This window comes from Sminthopsis crassicaudata, chromosome 3, assembly GCF_048593235.1.
Source record: "Sminthopsis crassicaudata isolate SCR6 chromosome 3, ASM4859323v1, whole genome shotgun sequence".
NCBI lineage: Eukaryota > Metazoa > Chordata > Mammalia > Dasyuromorphia > Dasyuridae > Sminthopsis > Sminthopsis crassicaudata.
Window position 1 is genome coordinate 249,258,636 of NC_133619.1, and position 20,852 is coordinate 249,279,487.

The 20,852-nt window shown below is 35.2% G+C and overlaps 1 protein-coding gene across 1 annotated transcript in view; it reads right to left on the reverse strand.

The window, feature by feature from the left end:
• CRACDL (CRACD like) overlaps nt 1-20,629 on the reverse strand; it is a 227,623-nt gene extending 206,994 nt beyond the window's left edge. The window contains exon 1 of the mRNA XM_074300363.1: nt 20,347-20,629. The gene's annotated coding sequence lies outside the window, so the exon portion shown is untranslated. The remainder of the gene's footprint in view (nt 1-20,346) is intronic.
• Nucleotides 20,630-20,852: the final 223 nt, after the last annotated feature.

Below are 20,852 nucleotides of genomic sequence, written 5' to 3' on the forward strand. Positions count from 1 at the left end.
TCTAGCAAAGGAAGAGCCAAGCTTAGTAAAGCTGGGCTAATTTAGGCAAAGGAAGAAAAGTGAATTGTAGGCAAGGCAAGAAAATAGCAAATGGAAATCTTTTTTTTTTTTCAAAGTACTCCAATTCCCTTTTGGGAAACAATTCTGACAATCTTGATATAGAAATAATGCTTGTGAAATTTCTGACTGGGGTTCTCAGCAGTTTTCTAGAAAATGTACCTTTCTGGTATAAGATTACATAAGATATATAAATTTTTATTGAGTAGAATAATATTTCATGGGGCACCATGATCAAAAGAAGGATCTTGTGGGTTAAAAAAACAAACAAACCCAAAGGAGAGTAAATAGCTTGACTTTTTTTTATAGCCATAAGGGTAGCATGGAAAATCAGTGAAAGAGTAAAGAATACCTATTTCCCACCTCTGACATAAACTTTTGGTTCTATAATTCTCATCAGTAATCTTTACCTCTCAATGAAAGTCTCTAAGATCCTAAGTTGCAAAGAAAGCATTTTTTCTTCAAAATTCTTTTAACAGTATTTTATTTTTTCCAAATACATACAAAGATAGTTTTCAACATTCACTGTGAAAAGTAAGTATTGATCTGCTTTGACAGAACTGATTGTTCTCACTAGGAATTTCCTACACCAATGAAATCACAGGTTAAACAAAACATGTTATAGATTATACAGTACTGATCATCCTTCTCTAAACTTAGCTTCACCAGATATAAGAAATAATTTATTGATTTGGATTTCACTGAAAACAAATGTAAATTTTTCCTAAAAACAAAACACAAGTCTTAGAACTAGCTCACATCCTACCAGCCTAATTCAGGCATATATACCCATAGTGACCTAGACCTGTGTTATTAATATAATGTATTATATCTTATCTCACATTAATACTTTAATGAATTCATGATATTAGAATAGACACTTCTTAACCCAGAACAAATGGTAAGCCGTATGTGCTTTTTCATCCTAAGCAAATCCTAAGCAAAAAGTCCAAGGCCTTATATAATTTCCAGAATCACAAAATTTCAGAATTGTAAGTGATATTAAGGACCATATAGTTCAACCCATATCTAAAAACAACAAACTTAACAAGTCATTATTAATCTTGCTTTTGCTTAAAGACCTTCAGTGAAGAAATCACTGCATTCTGGGGAAAATCATTCCATTTCTATAATAAATCTGTTTTTGGATTGCTCCATAGAGGATATATCTTGCATGATAGAATCCTTTCTCTGGATCTTAGAATATTTTGTGACTGTCAAGCTATCTAACTCTTGCTCTTATGGTATTTCCAGTCTTTTCCATGTCATGCATGACTTTGATGTTTTTTTGCATATTCACAGTCTACTTAGACCCACCATATATCTTTTTATCACCCAATAGATCACCTGTGATTTTAATTTGTCTGAGATTTTAGTTGAACTATATGGTCCCTATATGGCCCATGTCTTGGAACCACAGAGACTCATTTGAAGATTATGCAAATGTGAAAATCCACTTCATAGTGGAGAATTTGTAGCAAAGTCTCCCTGTCACAATTCATATTGCAACCTACTATGACATAATACAAAGGGGGAAGGGAATAAGCATTTATGTAATGCTTACTACTTTCAAGACAATGACACATAAATCTCATTTGATCCTCACAACACTGAGAGATAAGTGCTCACTTTTTTTTTTTTTGAGAGGCAATTGGGGTTGTCACTTGCTCAGAGTCACACAACCAATAAATGTTAAGTGTCTGATGTCACATTTGAACTCAGTTCCTTTCATTTCAGGACCAATGTTCTATCTACTGTGCCATTTAGCTTCCTCTGGTAGATGCTCATTTTACAGTTGAGTAAACTGAGGCAGACAGAGTTTGAAACTTTTCTAATCAGGGTCACACAGCTAGTAAATATTTGAGGTTGGGTTCAATTTGGGTCTTCCTGACTCTAGGCTCAGTGTTCTAACTACTCTGCCACCAAGCTGTCAAAATGAACAGATAAAATCTTAGGGAGTTTCTTAGTGTTAAACATCCTACGACTAGTAAGAATCAAAGGCAGGATATAAACTCTACTCTTCCTGACATTAAACCTAAGACTCTATTCACTATGTTACACTGTCTGTCATTGAGAGTTTATCAATGTTAAAAAGATAGGCTTTGGTCACAGGTAACACCTGCTTGGGTTCACTGAAAATGCTGATCAGTTTCTCAGATGAGATTCTATATCTTTCCCATCTGTTCAGTTATGATCCCTATGCAATGTCTATCTGCAATATCTATATAAGATATAGATGTTGACACAGTTATTCAATTAGCTTTTTATCCCCCAATGTATCATAACTTGGGAAAATGGATATTTTAATCCACTTGTTTCTAGTGGTTTTTTCTTTGTACTAGGCTGAGCTCTTTTTGAGTGACAATGGATCACTCTGGAAGAGAACAGATAGTGTTTGGACCTCCATTCAGTTATCAATTCAATTCAATTAAAAAAGCTTTTATTAAATGCTTTCTATGTGCCAAGTTCTGCAGATAAAAAAAAAATGAAAACAGCCCCTGACTTCAAAGGGGGAAAACACGCATACAAATATAAGTAAATAAATCTGTAAACAAATATTTATGAAATACTCATGTGCTGTATACTTTGCTAAGCATAATTTATTCTTATTTTGAAAATCAAAGGATCATAAAAATGTGCTACCTCTGTGACTACATTGATAACCAAATCTTAAACAACTAAATGAAAGTGAGCTCATTGAAGAAAGTAAACTCATTTTCTTTGTATTTCTAATCCTTCCTATAGAGCCTGGAATATATAATGGGAGCCCAATAAATGCTTGCTGATTAATTAAATTTCATCACTTGCATAGGCACATTTTTTGGAGAACAGTCTTAAAGAATGTATTTTACTCTAATAAGAAATATGTATGTAATAATTTAAGTTTAGCTATGATATGCATTATCTCTTTTAAATTCTTAAGTGACCTGTGAGCTACAAGTATCATTATTTCTACTTTATAGATGAATAAAATGAGACCTAGAAAAATTTAGAATTTATGGTAATACAACCAATAAATGTGAGCAGTAGAATTTGATCTGATTTTTGCTTTTTCAGTTCCAAATACCCTTTTCCTACCTCTTCCCCCATCTGTTGAGAAAGCAAAAAATATAATACCTATTATAACTATGAAGTCATGTTTTTCATAATTTTTTCATAATAGTATACTGCATGGGAAAAAAGCACAAAAAATAACAAGAGGAAAACAAATCTGTATTTAGAATCTATCAGTTGTCTATCTAGATGTGGTTAGCATTTTTCATGAATCCTTTGGAATTATTGTGGACCACTGTATATATTAGAATGGTTCAGTCTTTCACAATTGATCATTGTTACAATGTTGCTGTTTACTACATACAGTGTTCTCCTGATTCTGCTCACTTCACTTTGCATCAGTTCATATAAGTCCTCCCAAGTTTTTCTGAAATGATTCTAAAAGGTAGAATTCAAACACATTTCTTCCTGATACCAATTCTTGCATTCTACATTGTATGCACTGACAATTTTTTAAATCAAGTCAAATAAAGATAGAGGTTTAAGAGCTAGTCATGTTATTGTTATAAGGTAATCTTATATGAGATAATTCCCTCTACTAGTGCAAAACTTCACTATAACTTACAATCGAAAGAGTTGCCTGAGAGGGAGCATTAAGAGGATGAATAACTTAGTTGCTTAGACTTATGTATATGTCACATTTCTTCATATTAAGTATCCATTGAAGAGGAGCATACTTAGAATGAAATTTTGAAAAGCTCTTTTTAAGTTTTATGAATCCAATTAAAATACCAATTATCAGAAAAGAATAATTTAAAATAATATAGCTGTCATAAACAAATTCATTGTCTTAAAATATTTGATATTGAGAGTAAAAACATTTCAATCCTACCCAAAATGGAATATGCTATGTCCAAATTGCTAAGGATCAAAGAAGGAAAGGTGATAATAGAAAATAATAGAAAAATTAAATACTATTAAGATAATGAAAAAGAAATATGTAAAATGGAAACGAGAAGTAAAAGTACAGCAGAAATTCTTAATAACCAAAATCAACAATTACAAGCAAAAGATAAAAGGTTATCCTTATATAAAGAGCCAAAGCAGCACAAAGAACAGAGCAAACAACTACATCGATTAAAATCTTTACTACAGAAGCTCAGAAAAGCAAAGATAATTAGAGAGAAGGAAGATAATGGAAATTTCTACTTAGCTAAATCATTGAAAAAAGTCCAATACAAAGTTCAAGTTGGATCAAATACTAAACAGAAAATATGAGTACAATTAATATAGTGAATGATAGCAAAGTTACATTAAGGAATATTAATGAAATTCTAACTTCCTACAAAATTGAAAGCAGATAAGATTCATAAATGCTGATTTCAATTCTTCACAGGGGTACATGAATTATTAGGCAAACATTTTCCTAGTTTCTCTTCTGATAAAAAGTCTGACCTCTCACATTTCTTAACAACAGAATGACAAATACTTTACAAAAAGATGGAAACCCTAGTGACCCCTTCCAAATAAAGCACAAGTAGAAGTTCGTGGACTTTAGACAAAGTATTCACAACTTGTATCACTCAAAAAAATTAGCCAAAAAAATCCTTAGAAGTTGAGATTGTTTCATTGTACTTTTTAAAGTACTTATTATCATCAAACAGTATCAAACACACAGTTTAAGATATTAGATTTAAAGCTGGAAAAGACATTAAAGGTCATCTAGTTATTCCCTTCATTTTACAGCTAAGGAAACTGAGGCCCCAAAAAGTTAAGTAAATTGCCCCCAAATCACATAAGTATTAAGTGGCAGAGCTGGGATTTGAACTCAAGTCCACTTGATCCAAATGTTCCATAATTTGCATGATTAACAAAAGAATCCTCCAATTCCTAATCTTGATAGTAAGGGACTCTAGGCACTTGAGAGTGTTTTGGTCTTTGAAGGCAGTGAAAGAAAATGTGATAGAATATGGTCTTTTAGAAGAGAAGGGTACAAGTAATATGGTAGAAAATATGATTCAGGTTGAAGGAAAGAAGAGGCAGAATGGATGGACTATGAACCTGTAGTCAGGAAGACCTAGCTGGAAGACCCTGGCTGGGCAAGTCACTCACCTTCATTTTTCCTCAATTTCCTTGGCTGTAAAATGGGGATAACAATACCTATTTTGCAGTAGTATCATGAGAACCAAATAAGAAAATATTTGTAAAAGCATTTGTTACATAGTAGGTTTTATAGAATAACAGTAATAATAGCTAACATTTGCATAGTACTTAATATGTGTCAACCATTGTGCTAAACATGTTATAAGTATTCTCTCATTTGTTTTTTTTACAACATAGAGATTAAGTGCTATTATCTTCATTATATTATTAAAACTTAGCCAAAGGTTAAATGACCTACCTAGGATCCCACAGCTATTAAATGTCTAAGGCTGGTCTTGAACTCACATCCTCCTGTCTCCAAGCCCAGTGTGCCATCTAATTGCCCCCAAATATATAAAATCCTTATTTTCTTTCTGTACCCTGACCCCTCTCTGGTGCCGAAGCAGGGAAAATTTTACATATTGCCTGGTAGCTTCACAATTATTATGCATATGCTTTTTAAAAGTATATATTTTTTGAACCAGCAACCATTTTAAATACTCATCTGTCACTACCATTATATCTCTCTCCCAAATTAAAGAAAGAAAAATAAAGCCTTTAAAACATAGTTGCATATACTGGCAAAACAATTTTCCACATTAGTCATTTCTGAAAATATAAGTCTTTGTCTAGCAAATCAGTTCTTTCTTTCACTAGTTCAGCCATGAACTCTTACGCTATCCATAGTTCCAATGGATAATTTCTTCCTTGTTCCTCTAATTTGTTTATGAAGTTACCTTTATGTCTAGGTCATTTATCCCTATGGAACTCATCATGATGTATGATGGTATAAGATGCTGATCTAAGAGATAACTGACTACTTTTCCCTACAGTTTTTGTCAAATAAATGAGTCCTTACCCCGATAGTTAAGCTCTTTGGATTTGTTGAACATCATGTTGTGTATTTTTGTTCCTGTATGTTTTATACCTAATTTGTTCCATCAATCAACCTCTTTCTTATTTAACTGGTCATTTTAATGATTGCTACTTTATAGAACACTTTGAAATTTGGTACTCTTCCTTATCAAGCTTTTCATTTTTACTATGATATTGTCTTACCCATGAGCAATTAAAAGTTTTCCAATTATTAGTCTGTCTTTATTTTTGCAAAGAGTATAGTGTAGTTATACTCCTATAGTCCCTTGGTGAATCTTAATATAGTTTCTAATATTTTATAGCATCTATAATTATTTTGTATGAAATTTCTTTTTAGCTCTTTTTTTTTCTGAGGCTGGAGTTAAGTGACTTGTCCAGGTTCACACAGCTAGTAAGTATTAAGTGTCTGAGATCAGATTTGAACTCGGGTCCTCCTGAATTCAAGGCTGGTGCTCTATCCACTGTGCCACCTAGCTGCCCCTCTTTTTAGCTCTTGATGAGTTTTGTTGGTTATATATAAAAATATTGGTAATTTGTGTGGATTTATTTTATATTCTGCATACTTGCTGAAGTTATTACTTGTTTTTTTTAGTGGACTTCAAAGTTTTCTAAGGACAGAATTGTATCATCTGCAAAAAAGGGATCATTTTGTATCTTCTGTGCTTGTCTTTGTGCCTTCAGTTTCATGCTCTTGTCTTAAAGCTATGGTTAACATTTCTTTCTAGTATTGTGTCAAATAGTAATTGAGTTAGGTAACTAAGGCAGATGGAGATCAAATTATTTGGGATCATACAGCTCTTAAGTATCTGATGCCATATTTGAATTCAAGTCTTCTCCATGTTCCATTGAATTTTATCCACTGTACTATAAAATAAAAAGAAGTAAAAAAATTGTGTTAATATTCACTAGGGATATTCATCTGCAGTTTTGTTTTTGTATTTTTGTCTCTCCCTGGTTTAGTTATCAAAACTATATTTGTATCATAGAAAGAGTTGTGAGGATGCCTTCCTTTCTTTCTTTCCCAGTTACTCAATTTCTTTTTTGTTGTTTTGTTAATCTAAATATTTTACATTTTCATAGTAAAATAAAATGATCTCTAAAACTATTTTCTACCCCTAAAATCTTGGGATTCTGATTGTCCTGGTATCAGTCAATCACTCTGGCAAATTGCAACCTTATAGGTATTGGGATAGTCTGGCTAGAAAGGAAGAAATCAGCAGTTATAGTTGTTTCCTGGCCTATCTCCTCAGTTGTTTTTCTTGCTTCCCTCAGGGTACTGGGATGACCTCTAAGAATGTTCTGATTTCTTTAGATGGCCTGGTAATTCATCTACTATCAGATTGGAATCTTTCTTCAGGAACTTTTCCCTGAAACCATGCATGACATGAAATAAAAATAAAACAAAACAAAAAAGGGCCCAAAGTACAGAAATTGTTGAGTTTACAGAGTTCTTATCCTCTGATAATTAAAATCTATCCACAAATTGTCTTGATCAGCATTCTGGCCCTTTTCTTAGACTAAACTCTATCTAGGGATCACCTTCCCTTCTCTCCCATCCCCTCAGTCAAAACTTGCTTTCCCAACCCCCATCCTCTGGATAGGGATTGGAGCAAAAGTCATTATCCTTAGTGTCAGAAAATAAGTGAGAGAATAGTTTAATGAGTCATTCCCAGGAGAATGACATTTTTATGCTTCTTTAAGAACATGTCAGTACAGGGTAGGACAGCCAACAAACACTGAGGCACCTTAATTCTGTTTCTCAGAATTTGCCCAGAGAATTATTTTTTGTTCTGACCTATGATTTAATTGATGCAGGAGAGCTCAGGGTAGGGGACAGTAGGGAAGGAAAAAAAAAAAAGGAAAAAAGAAATATACATGATAACTTTACTATATATTTAAAAGGAATTGTAGGTTTTATTTAAGAGATTTCCAGTTTCATGTGCAATCATCTTTTTTATTATCTTATGGTAATAACTATGTGGAAAAATTCCCAGTTTAATGCAGATGACAGCTGTTCTGCAAGTCTTAGGGAAAAGATTTCTTAATCTAGAGTCTACCTCTTCTCGGAAATGTTTTTGATGACTTTAACATAATTAGTTTCCTCTGTAATGCTCTGTATTTTATTCAGTATATTTTAAAATATCATTCTAATATCTATCAATAAATTATGGTATATAAGTGCAATGGAATATTATGGTTCTATAAGAAATGATAAGCAAGTTGATTTCAGAAAAGCCTGAAAAGACTTACATGAACTGATGCTGAGTGAAGTAAGCAGAACCAAGAGGACACTGTACAGAGTAACAGCAAGATTATGTGATAATCAATTGTAATGGACTTGGTTCTTTTCAACAATGAGGTGATTCAGAGCAATTATAATAGACTTGTGATAGAAATTACCATTCACATCCAGAGACAGAATTATGGAGACTGAATGTGGATCAAAATATAGTATCTTTGCCTTTTTTAGTTGTTATTTGTTTGCTAATTTTTTTTTTCTTTTTCATGTTTTTCCCCTTTTGATCTGATTTTTCTTGTGCAGGGGAAGGAGAAGGAGAAAAAAAAGGAACACAAGGTTTTAAAAAGAAGAATATTGAAAATACTATTTAAAATATTTTTTAATTATCTGAGAGGAGATTCATAAGCTTTGCCAGCCAAAGAAGTCATGACTCCTTCCCCAAAATTCTTAAAATCAGAGCTTTTGACAACAGTCTTAGACCACTGCTTGTGAGTACTAATTGGTTCAGCAACTTGCTAATGATTACAAAGCCAGTATATAACCAAGGTGGGATTAAGTTGTTCCTTGATTCCAAAATTGAATCACTAATTTCCGGTGGGTTTGTTATTGTTGAGATTGCTTAGCAAAAACACTTGGGAGGTTTGCTATTTCCTTCTCAAGCTCATTTTACAGAGGAGGAAATTGAGGCAAAAAGGGTTAAATGATTTGCCCAATGGCACACAGCTAGGAAATATCTAAGTCCAAATTGAAAATTGAGTCTTCCCAACTTCAGGCCCAGTATTCTATCCACTGGACCATCTAGCTGCCCTCTGGTGGGTTAGACAAAAAGCCAAGGCTCTCTCCTTCTTTTGATAAAAAGGAAGAAATTAAGGAATAAAATAAGCATTTATCCAACACATACTATATGCCAAATGCTATGCTAAATATTTTATGAATATCTCATTTGATCACTCACAACCTTGGGAAGAAGGTGCTCTCATTATTCCTGTTCCACAGCTAAAGAAACTGAAGCAAACATGTTGGGTGATCTGTCCAAGGCCACAAAGTTAAAAATTTTTGAGGTTGGATTTGAATTAAGGTCTTTTTGACTCTAATGCTTTAACCATTTTTACTACCCACCTACCTCTAAGGTATGTAATATGTTATAGCTTACATTTCTATGGCACTCTAGAACAAAATGCTTGATGTATTTTTATCCTCATTCCTTTCTTTAATTATCAGCTCCATGAAATAAGTATAAATATTAAAATCCCTATTTTTTAAAAAAAATGAGGACATTAGGCTCATTCTGGTTAAATGATAAACCCCAGGTCACCCATCTAGTATGAAGTAGAATGGAGATTCAAAGCTCTTAAATTCAAATCCAATCCTCTTTCTATCCAACCAAATTGTCTCCTCAGAAATATACAGCAATCTAATTCAAGTTCTGCAGAATTGGAATACATGAGAGAAATCATCTAACTCAAGCCCCTCATTTTACAGGTCCCACAGAAATGAAATATATAGGGTAATTTGTTCTGAGACTACATCGGATCATAGGGCCATCCTAAAACAAAGCTATGCCCTCCACAAGTACTTCTAAGAACCCTACAAGAAAGTTATTAGGGAATGTGGATTGGCAAAGCCTAAATCCTGGTATGCAATCAGCCTAATAAAGACACTCCCTGGCCTAGAGCTTCTCATAATGCTTAATAATCTATTAGCAAACATTATTTCTCCTTCTCTTCCTGCTAACCTTTCCAGATTCTGTACCAACAACCTTCTTGCCTGAAGATATCACCACCGTGCAGTCCTTTTTTTCTAATTGGTAAGTCCCTGCTTGGGATCACAATTTCAAGAAGTACCCAGGCCATTCATTCTCTCCTGGATCTGTCCCTGATTGCACTCTTTCACTTTGTCTTGTTCCTCCCACACACCTCTCCACTACTTCCCAGATTCCTTTTTTGAGCTGTTTTCTGTCTTGAGAATATAAGATCTCTTAGAGTAGGAATTGTCTTTTTTCTCTGGAAAGAGATTGGCAAGATGGTTGGAACAGAATAAGAGCTTAATAAATGTTTATTTATATCTGTTATTCCTGAAAGTACTTTTGCATGTGGCTATCTGCAGAATTTTAAGAGATGTATGGAAGCCTAAAAGATGGATGCCATCATGGAACCCAGAAATATGGAAAGGAATCTGAAATCTTCTCATAGTCTCCTCCTCCTCACAAAGTGAATATTCCTATGGATCTCTGAGAGATGTTATTTTTGGTGAAGTTCCTTCTGGATTCCCAAGGAACAAAAATAACCTTTGTTTGATGATTTCTCAGACAATAAACTTATATGACACTTCAACTATCTCTGAAAGGAGGAACTATATAAACCTAAGCAAAATAAACACCCTTTCCTTATTCTTTGAAAGCAATAAAGAAAATAAAGTAATGGTGACTAAATGTGGGCAAAACTTGTTAATCAAATTATAGGATCATAGATTTAGAGCAAGAAAAAATTTTAGAAATCTAGTTCCTTGGAAACTGAGTGGATGCTCATTAGCTGGAGAATGAAAGAAAAGAAAAGAAAGAAAGAAAAAAGAGCTTTATTTAATTTCATTCCTTGAAAATTTTATTAATTATTAAAATACAAAGTTAGGATTTTTTCACTCTCTATTTGAAAGTTAGATACTAAATTTAAAACAAGCTAAAACTAAATTTAAAATAATGGCAGGTACAAAAAAAGAACTATTTGTTTCTTATAAAGGCAATGTGTCCCAGCAGGAAGAATACATGTTATGAGTCAGAAGATTGGAGTTTAAGTCTCTTGTTCTATGTGACAGACAATTTACAACTTCTCTACAATTCAATTTCCTTCATCTATCAAACAGTGATAAAACTAGTCCTCCCTATCTTACAGAGCTGCTGCCAGGATAAAATGAAATTATAGATGTGAAAGTGCTTTGAAATATTGTGTGAGTATATTATTTAAGAAATCATCAAACCAGGGTTATACCTGTCCCTTAGTAATCTAAGGTGGACTCCACCAACAGTGGTATCTGAGCTCAATAGGTATGCATACTTTGTGAAGGGGACAGGAAATGTGTGAAAGGATTCCACAGCTTAGTCCCTCTACTTGGGTCCCATCAGGGCATCCATGTCTTGGGTTTTTTCCATCTCTGGACATTCTGAAAAAAGCTTTATAAAAATATGTTTTCAGAAATAATGCTTTACAAGGATATATTCAATTAAGCTTTTTAGTGGATAGAGTGCTGGGTCTGTAGTCAAGAAAATTAATCTTCATGAGTTCAAATTCAGCATCAGACTCTTCTTAACTCTGTGACTCTAAACAAGACACTTCACTGTTTGCCTCAGTTTCTTTATTTGTAAAATGAGTTGGAAAAGGAAAAGGCAAACCAGTATCTTTGCCAAGAAAACTCTAAATGTTGTCATAGAGTCAGACATGATTGAAAAACAACTGGGAAAATGTAATGAGATTATTATTTCATAATAAGATACTTTGCTATATAAATATTAGATATTCTTACTATTTTTATTATCCCAAACAGCAAAACGGAGAACACTAAATATATGCATCCTTTTTCATTTTCTTTTAATATCACCTAACCCTTATCACAACCTATGGGTTGCTTTAATAATAGACCCAATTTAAGAAATCCAATAAACTCTCAACATTTTTAAAGGAATAAAAATGGAGAAGCAGCATAATCTAAGGGCAATAAAGTTGAATTTGGAGTAGAATTAACTTGGAGTTGAATCCCAAATCCTTCACAGAATATCTATTTGACCTTGGGCAAATTATTCAAACTCCCGAAACTCAAAACAAGAGGATCAGCTTAAATGATTTCTAATATCCCTTCTAGGTTTAAATCTATTATTGTGAAATTACTTTTAAGAGCATAAGGAAGAAGGTACCAGCTATGCATTTCAAATACATATTTTACAGTATGTTTTGCAAAATGAAATATTTTGAAATTGTGCAATCTTGTTCCTGGGAAATATCTAAACCATAGTTACACCCTGTCTCCTGATTACAGACTTCTTTTATTTTATACCAATTATTAAATCCTAAAAGCAAAAACCATTGCTAGTTGTGAGCTACATATAATGGCAAAAACAAAAACAAACAACAACAAAAAAAACAACCCTGTATTTTTTGCATTGATCCCTTTATACATTTGAATTCTATCACACCAGATGGAGTGTGGCCCGAATAACTTGCCACTCCTTGCTTTTTGAAAGAGTCTTTCAAAATTTCTCTTAAAATAATAGCTTAGTCATTAGCAAAATATTTGAGAACCATGCCTCTTAGCCCTGAATCTTCTCAAGAATGTTAGGGTTTATCTTGAACCAAATTAGCAGCATGGAATAGTAAACTACAGATACACACAAATGTATGTATATGTATATTGTTTAGTCATTTTCAGTCTAGCCCATGTCTTTGTGACCCAATTTGGGGTTTTCTTGACAAAGATACTGGCGTAGTTTGCCATTTCCTTCTCTAGCTCATTTTACAGATGAGGAAACAGGCAAACAGGGTTAAGTAAATTGCCTAGGATCACACAGCTAGGAAGTGTCTTAGGACAAATTTGAAATCAAGAAGATAATTCTCAGTCTAGTACTATACATCCATATGTATGTGTGTATATATACACACATACATAAATATATATTATATATAGATATGTGTGCATATTCATATATATATATACTTATATTTACACATACATATTTGGCTCTTTTTTTGTCATTTAAACTATAAGTTCTCTGAGAAATGATGTAACATCTCTGATAAATATAATGTCCAGAAGAAAAACTGCAGAACACATTCTACTTTGCTTTCCTTTTAGTAAAACAACTTTAAACCTGCATGGGTAAAAGGAGGCAGATGGATATATGGGGCGAAGACAGTCTCCAACATGAAACAAATCACTGATTTTAAAGATAGAAGGGATCTCATAGCCCAGAAATATAATCTCCTTATTTTACAGATAAGGAAACTGAGATTGAAAGAACGACTACACCAGGATACATAGCTACTGTGGTTCTAGTGAAGACTTTTGAGAGTCCCATGGATAGCAAGAAGATCCAATCTGTCAATATTTAAAGAAATTAATTCAGACTACTCACTGGAAAGTCAAATACTGAAGCTGAAACATAAATACTTTAACCACAAAATGAGAATACAGTACACATTGAACAGACCCCGATGTTGGGAAAGACCAAAGTTAAAAAAAAAAAAAAAAAAAAAAAAAAAGAGGGATGGCAGAGGATGAGATGGATAGTGTCATGGAAATGATGAAAATGAATCTGAATGGATTTTGAGTGATAGTGGATGAAAGAGGGCTGGAGTGCTATGGTTCATTCAGAGTCAGCCACAACTAAACAACTGAACAATAGCAACAGTAATAGCATTTACCTTCCAGGCCTATTGTGAGGCTTAAATGAGATATGTGTAAAGAGTTTACAAACCTTGACATGCCATATGAATGCTAACTATTATTAATTATAAAGCTGGGTTTCGCTTGGGACATCAGCCAACCTTCCTCACTGATGGGCCACACACAATATTTGGCAAATAATGCTATACCAAATGCTTACATAATAAAATATTATAGTTGTTCTTGTTCTTGGGGCCACAACTACAGAATGGAGCCCTTAGGGCTAACAGTAGGTTGGTTTCAAAGCCCAAGTTAGACTCCTACATAAGATATTTATCTCATAGTATTCTATATATTATAGTTATCTATCAATCAATGAACAAACACTTAATAAGCACATACTATGTGCCAGGCACTGGATTAATCATAAACAGTTAATATTAGTGTCTTACTCCTTTATTAGATGGAGAGCAAAATCCCCATATCAGCTAAAAAAAAACTACCAACAACAAAAAATTTTAAAAATGGGTAGTGGGGAAGAATCACAGAGTGAACTTTAATGGACTAAAAATTGTCACATGCCTAGAACTGAAAGAACTTGAACCTGCCATTTTGGTATCATATGTCAGCCCTTGAGTGATCCTTTGGTCTTTATCCTCCTCCATGACAAGTAACAATACCATGGGAAAGAGTGCTGCAAGGATTGAAAGAAAAGTTGGAGTGTGAAATGCAAAAAACCTAATCAGAAGATCTGCAAACTCTTTAGGTTTTCATGAAAGTTATATTTTGATTCAGCCTCCCAGTAAATTGTAATTATAGTATAAGTCACAGAATTCTGTTTTTAAGTCATTCTATCAATATGGGCTTTGTGTTTTAGTGTGTGTGTGTGTGTGTGTGTGTGTATGTGTGTGTGCATAGGAAATATAAATTTTCCCATATCTAATTCATATTGTACATTGAATATCTCTGTACTCCTAATTTTTGAGAAATCATAGATAGAAGCTTAAGCCTAAACTTTAAAAAAAATGCTTTAAACTCCAGAGAACTTGGTCAGGGGTTTAGTGAGCCAGAGATTGTAAAAAAAAAAAAAAAAAAAAAAAAAAAAAAAAAAGAAATGAAAAGAAAAGGAAAAAAAAAGGTGGGGGGGAGGACACTGTCACTGGGAATCCAGCCCTCAGGATCTGGTCCAGACTGCATGACTAGGTACAGAGCATATAGATCCCTAGGGGGAGAAGGGAGAGAGAGAGACAAATCTCCTTGAATCATAAGAAATGCTTCTTTTTGTTAACACAGTAAAAATTATTCAGAATCACAGATCTTTTTTTTTTTTTTTAACAAGCTGACTCATCTTCCTAAAAGTATAAATTTATTTTAGATGGAAAAATTATAAATAAAATGATAGGTTATACTATTCTTAATGTACTAAGTGGCACAATGAATAAAATACTAGGCTTGGAGTTGGGAAGCATTGAATTAAAATCTAGCCATAAACATTCAGTAGCTATGTGACCCTAGGCAAGTCACTTTTCTCTCTTCCTCTGTTTCCTCATCTGTAAAATGAGCAAAATAATAGCACTTAGCTTTCAGGATTGAGGATTAAATGAGATAACAGAGTTCTTTGACAGAAAAAAAAAATTACAGGTAGAATTCAAAGAGCTAACTATCCCAAACTTCCTACTCATCCTTTATACTTTACTTCCTCCTGAAGGCTTTTCTTTTGATTCCAGGCCTCATGGATCTTCCCTTTTGTGAACAGGATCTTATTACACAAATCAAACATCCATAATTTAGTAATTAATTTTGTACTGCTTTATATTGTTTTATGGCTTAATGTAGGTCAGTCTTGTCTCCCCTATAAGTATTTTGATTTCCATGTCCCCTCTTCTTTCCTCCACAGCTCTTAATACAATGTGAAATATATATCAGTCAGTAAATATTTAATTACTCATCAAAATGCTTGATGATTGACTTCAGAGAATTTGATTCCTTTATATTTTGTATTCCAAAGTATAAGCATGAATGAGTGAAATGGAGTACTTTTGAAGAGGCAAAATAATTTCCATCTTCCCTACTTGTAATTTCTTGATTCAGAGGGTTATGGGTTATTTCTTCTCTTAAATTTTCCATGTGATCATATTCATAATGGCATTACCATTAGACAATTTGGGATTTGAAAAACTCTTAAGTATCATTTTAGGTTTTTATGAAGCCATCATCAGAATGTAGAATCAAGGAAGAAAACTATGTCCTTAAATTTAACAAGCTCAAGATGAGTCACGTCAACAAGCATTTATTAAACATTTATTACATGCCAGTTACGTGAGAAATACAAATAAAAGCAGAAAGACACACCTTGCCCTCAAGGAGCTTACATTCTAATGGGGAAGAAAACATATAAAAGAAAGTTGAGAAAGGGATGGAAAAGATTAAGGTATCTGCTGGTGATGAAGAAATACAGCTATCAGGAGTATATCCTGGAGAGGAATTCAGACATGACTCGCCTTGGAATCTTTAAAAAGGAGATTCTGGGAGAATTCAACCATTCAAAGGAGAGGCAACAGGGGCCGAGGGAGCAGACAATGTGAGAAGTCCAGGAACGAAGTGAACTTTGGAAAGATGTTAATTACTTTTAAAATACATTAATAATAGATAGTATGGGATAAAGGATAGAGTTGGCTTTGAAGTAAGGAAAAGTGTTCTAGTCATAACTTGTACACTATATGATCCTGGTCAAATCACTTAAATTCTCAATGCTTGAGATATTTCTCTAATATTGCACTGATAGTGCAGTAATATTGCACTGAAGATGAAATCCTGGGTTGATAAAGTTAAATGGGTTTTTCTCACCTCAGAACTCCTTATCCAAGTGAAATAATAAATTCAGACCCATTCCCACAATAACAATTAGTGCTTAATAATAAAAACAGCTCACATTTTTCTACTAGTTTAAAGTTTGCAGAATGGTTTCTCCATTACAGAGGCAGCTAGGTGGCACAGAGGACAAAGTGCTAGGCCTGTAGTCAGGAAAACGGGTTCAAATCCAGTCTCAGACACTTATTAGTTCTATGATCCTATGAAAATCACTTAGCCACTATTTGCCTCAGTTTTCTCATTGTAAAAACAGGTTGGAGAAGAAAATTACAAACTACTCCAATGTCTTTGCCAAGAAAAGCCCAAATAGGGTCAAGAAAAGTTGGACATGAATGACTGAAACAAGTGCACAACAGTATCAACAACAAATCTCCATTAAAAACTCCATGAGGTAAACAGTGCAAATATTATTATCAGCATTTTACAGATGAAAAAACTGTAGCTCAGGAAAGTTAAATGGGTTGCCTTTGGTCACAGAGCCAGTAAGTTTCAGAGAAAGGATCATTATAAATTTGGAATTCTTTCCAGTAAATCACTGTCTCACATATAAACCTGGAATGTATATACTTGTAGCTAAAGAGAAAATGTCAGCTAATTGACAATGCCAGAAAGAACAATTAATCAAGCAATAAAGTTATCCCTTTTTGTTCTACAATTTATATGCCAAATACTAATTTAACTTATGTTCTGACAACAGGAAAGTTTTGTGTTCATAAACCATATATGTAGAAAACCAACTTCAACTCCTGAGAAGGAAAATTATCCAAGGTCACACAAGTAATGTCAGAATTTGGAACTGAACTGAGGTTTTCTGACTCCAGAGATAGTGCTCTTTTTTAAAAAGGGAAACTGAGACAAACAGGGCTAAATGACTTGCCCAGGATCACACAGACAGTAAATATTTGAGGTTAGATTTGAACTCAGGAAGATGAGACTTCCTGACTCCAGCCCTGACCTCTATATGCTATGGCACTACCTAGTTGCCCTTGAGTACTTTCAATTGTACCACTAGGTGACAATGAGAGTCAGAACCATTCTAGAGTGGTTAGCTGCCCCTCCTCAAAGTCAGGAACCTTAGTCCAAGTTCGAACTTTGAAACATACAGGTAAAGGATTTAACTTCTCTAACTTTCATTTCCTCAAACAACTTTATGATTATAAATCACAAAGTAAATGTCAATCTGCATTTGTAGAAGAGTTTTCTTGAAATATCACAGATACTCAGAAAAGCATTTGTCAACCAATTGAAATATAGAGACTTATACCATTCAGCTCCTAGTATTATCATTAATAATTATTATTAATAGTAAGTGGTAATGTATTTTAATATTAGTAATATTAATATTAGGCTTATAGTCAAAAATCCTAAAAAATATGTTGCCTAAGCAAAATTATTAGATTGCAGTATAAAAAAAAAAAAATACCATTGCTGATACTATATTGTCACCCTGAGCAAATAATTTAACCTTTCTTAGCTTCAGTTTGCTCATCTGTAAAATGGGGATAATTATAGTGTCTATCTCACAGGTTTGTTTGTTTGTTCTTTGATGATATAAATGTGAGCTCTGATTATTCATTAATTCACCCAATATTTTTCCCTATTATAGATATAGGTTATGGTAACCTAATTAACAGGGAGAAGACCTGAAAGTCAGAAAGTCCATTTATCTCAATTCTGATGTACAATGGCTATGGGATCCTAACCAAGTCACTAAACCAATTGCATAAAACCCCAGGCAATTCTAACCTAATAATTTGCTGAGTAACTTCCAATTTGCATTATGGCCTTCAATCAAAGTCCTAAAACCTACAGTCTAAACAAACTAAGAACTGATTGTAATACTTACTAGATAAGGGACCCTGTGCAAGTTCATTCATTTCTAAAATAAGAATAATAGCAAGTGATAATGTATATTAAAGTGCTTTGCAAACCATAAAATTTCTTCCCAAGGACTTCCATACATCCAAGAAATCACAAGCTACTCCAAAAAAAAAAAAAAAAAAAAAGCCAGACAGAATATATAATAATAACAGTAATAACTAACATTTGCAGAGTGCTTACTATATGCCAGATACTGTTAAGCACTTTGTAATTATTATCTCATTAGATCCTTACAACTATATGTAAAAACATATAAATTATACATACACATATTGATTGCATACACACATATAAGTACACATGCATTCATACATATCTATGTACATATACACAATTATGTATACTAACTACTTAAAACATACCAGTAATATAAGTATAAAAGAAGGCTAACTATATTGATAGTGAAAGCTATTTTGAATACTAATCAATTAGGTCTTCATATTTCATGCACAAAATTAAATTCTACCAGGCCAAGCAAATGGAAACATGGCTCCCCATACACCACAACATGTTTCACCTTTGCAGTCTCCTCCGGGATTCCTTCCCTCCTTCAAAGAAGAAAAAGGGCAACAAGCTGGCAAATATTCTATTTACATTATATTTCTTCCTGTTAACTGTAACTTTTCTTCCTGCAAACTCTGACTCCTGTTTTCTACCCTCCAGAAGTATAATGTAAAACAAACTGCTTGTCCCACTGCAAATACGAAAAGAAAGAGTGGGAGTTACAAGAACGAACACCCAACAAGTCAGCATTTACCATGGCTGATATTCAAGCCACCTCACTACATTACATCATGCATGTTGTAGTGGTGCTAATAAACACATCTCTTAAAAGGCAACTGGTTTTCCAAGGCTGGTGTTACATTTTTCTGAATGTTGGCCTAGCAATAATTCCCACAAATGCTTTCTACAGTGTTGAATGAGTTCTTCAGTGGTCTTTCAGGATGAAACTGATATCTTCCTTCAAAACCCCAAACAAGCAAAAATCTCCCATGTAATTTGCAATTTACTGTGGCTAGAAGGCTTATGGGACTCTAAAAGAAAGGTGAGATCCCAGGGCTCAGTGACTTAGCAGGAAAGAATCAAACTTCAGTGTTGGGCATTTCTTGCGGTTTCAGGTAAATCAGAGAGGTGGGGGGTTGGTGTAACGAAAGAAAACTGAGACGGATCCTGTCCCCCTGATCCCAGAAATCAAAATGTAATCTTTGTGTGAAGGCTGATGGCCGTCATTGAAACTCGCCGGGAATACTCTTCGGCCCACTGGAGGTCAAGAGATTCAGGACCCCTTAGGGCCGAATTAAGCACATCCTTAGGAACTCATGGTCCCAGTCAAAGAACAATCCAGGTTTCTCAGGTTTCCAGCCACTAATGTGGGTTTTAGCAGCACAGGGCACTAAGCCTAAGACCTGACTGCCTGAGGAAATCCAACAGGTGTCCAGTTCAGGAAGGGGGGAGGGGGAACCCACACCCGTGAACTATTAAATCCAAGGGCATTTTCCTCTCTCCTGCCCCACAAAACAACTAGGGCTACTTTCATCGTGGGCGCTTGGGTGATGTTCGACTTGAGAGTCCTGGAGGATTTCTCCACAAGACATATGGGGGGAAAAGGGACAGCAGAGAAAGAAGTAGGTGTAAGGCTATTTGAAACGCAATTGCTCCCCTCCACCACCCCCAGCGCTTAATGGAATCCAAACCTTTCCGTCCCCTCGCCGGTAACATATTTGAGAAAAGCGCTTACATGCAGTTAATGGTCCAAGGGTCAGAAGCCAGTTTAAAGATCACAGAAAGGGACCGGAATGGGGGGAGAGGGGGAGCTTTAAGGGAGAATGGGGAAATCGCGGAAGGACTGTCAGGGGCAAGCGAGGAAAAGGGAGACCTGCCCCCACCTTCTCCCTCTGTCCCGCAGAGACACTTGCCTTGTTCTCCCTGGCTCAGACTCCCCGGGTCTTGCCACTCTTTGGCGCTCCGGGAAGCTCCCATAGGCAGCACCAAGCGCGGGCTGCGCGCTCCGAGAGCCTGCCCCGGGCAGGAGCCGCTGGGAGCCCGGCGCAGGTGGCGGGGCTCCCCTGTCCGCCGCCGGGGACTCGAGGCCGGACTCGCGAGGAAGCTGGTGCTGCTGCAGCTGGCTCAGCCGAGCGCTTCCCGCGCAGTCGGTTACTGCGCGCAGAGCGCACCGCCGCCTCGGCAGCCCGGGCCACAGCGGGAGCAGCTGCGCGAAGCTCCCACTCAGTCCGCGCCGCAGGGAAGGAGCTGGAGCTCGGCGGGCCCCCTGCAGGTGGGGAATAAGTGAGAGGAAGGAGAGAGCGCCGAGCTGCTCCAGGGGAGTCTGGAGGCGTGGAGAGGAGCTGCGTGGCAGGGGCGCTGCGGCTCCCGGGGAGGGGCAACCCAGGAGAGGGGGTGGGCAGGGGAGGAGGAGATCCCG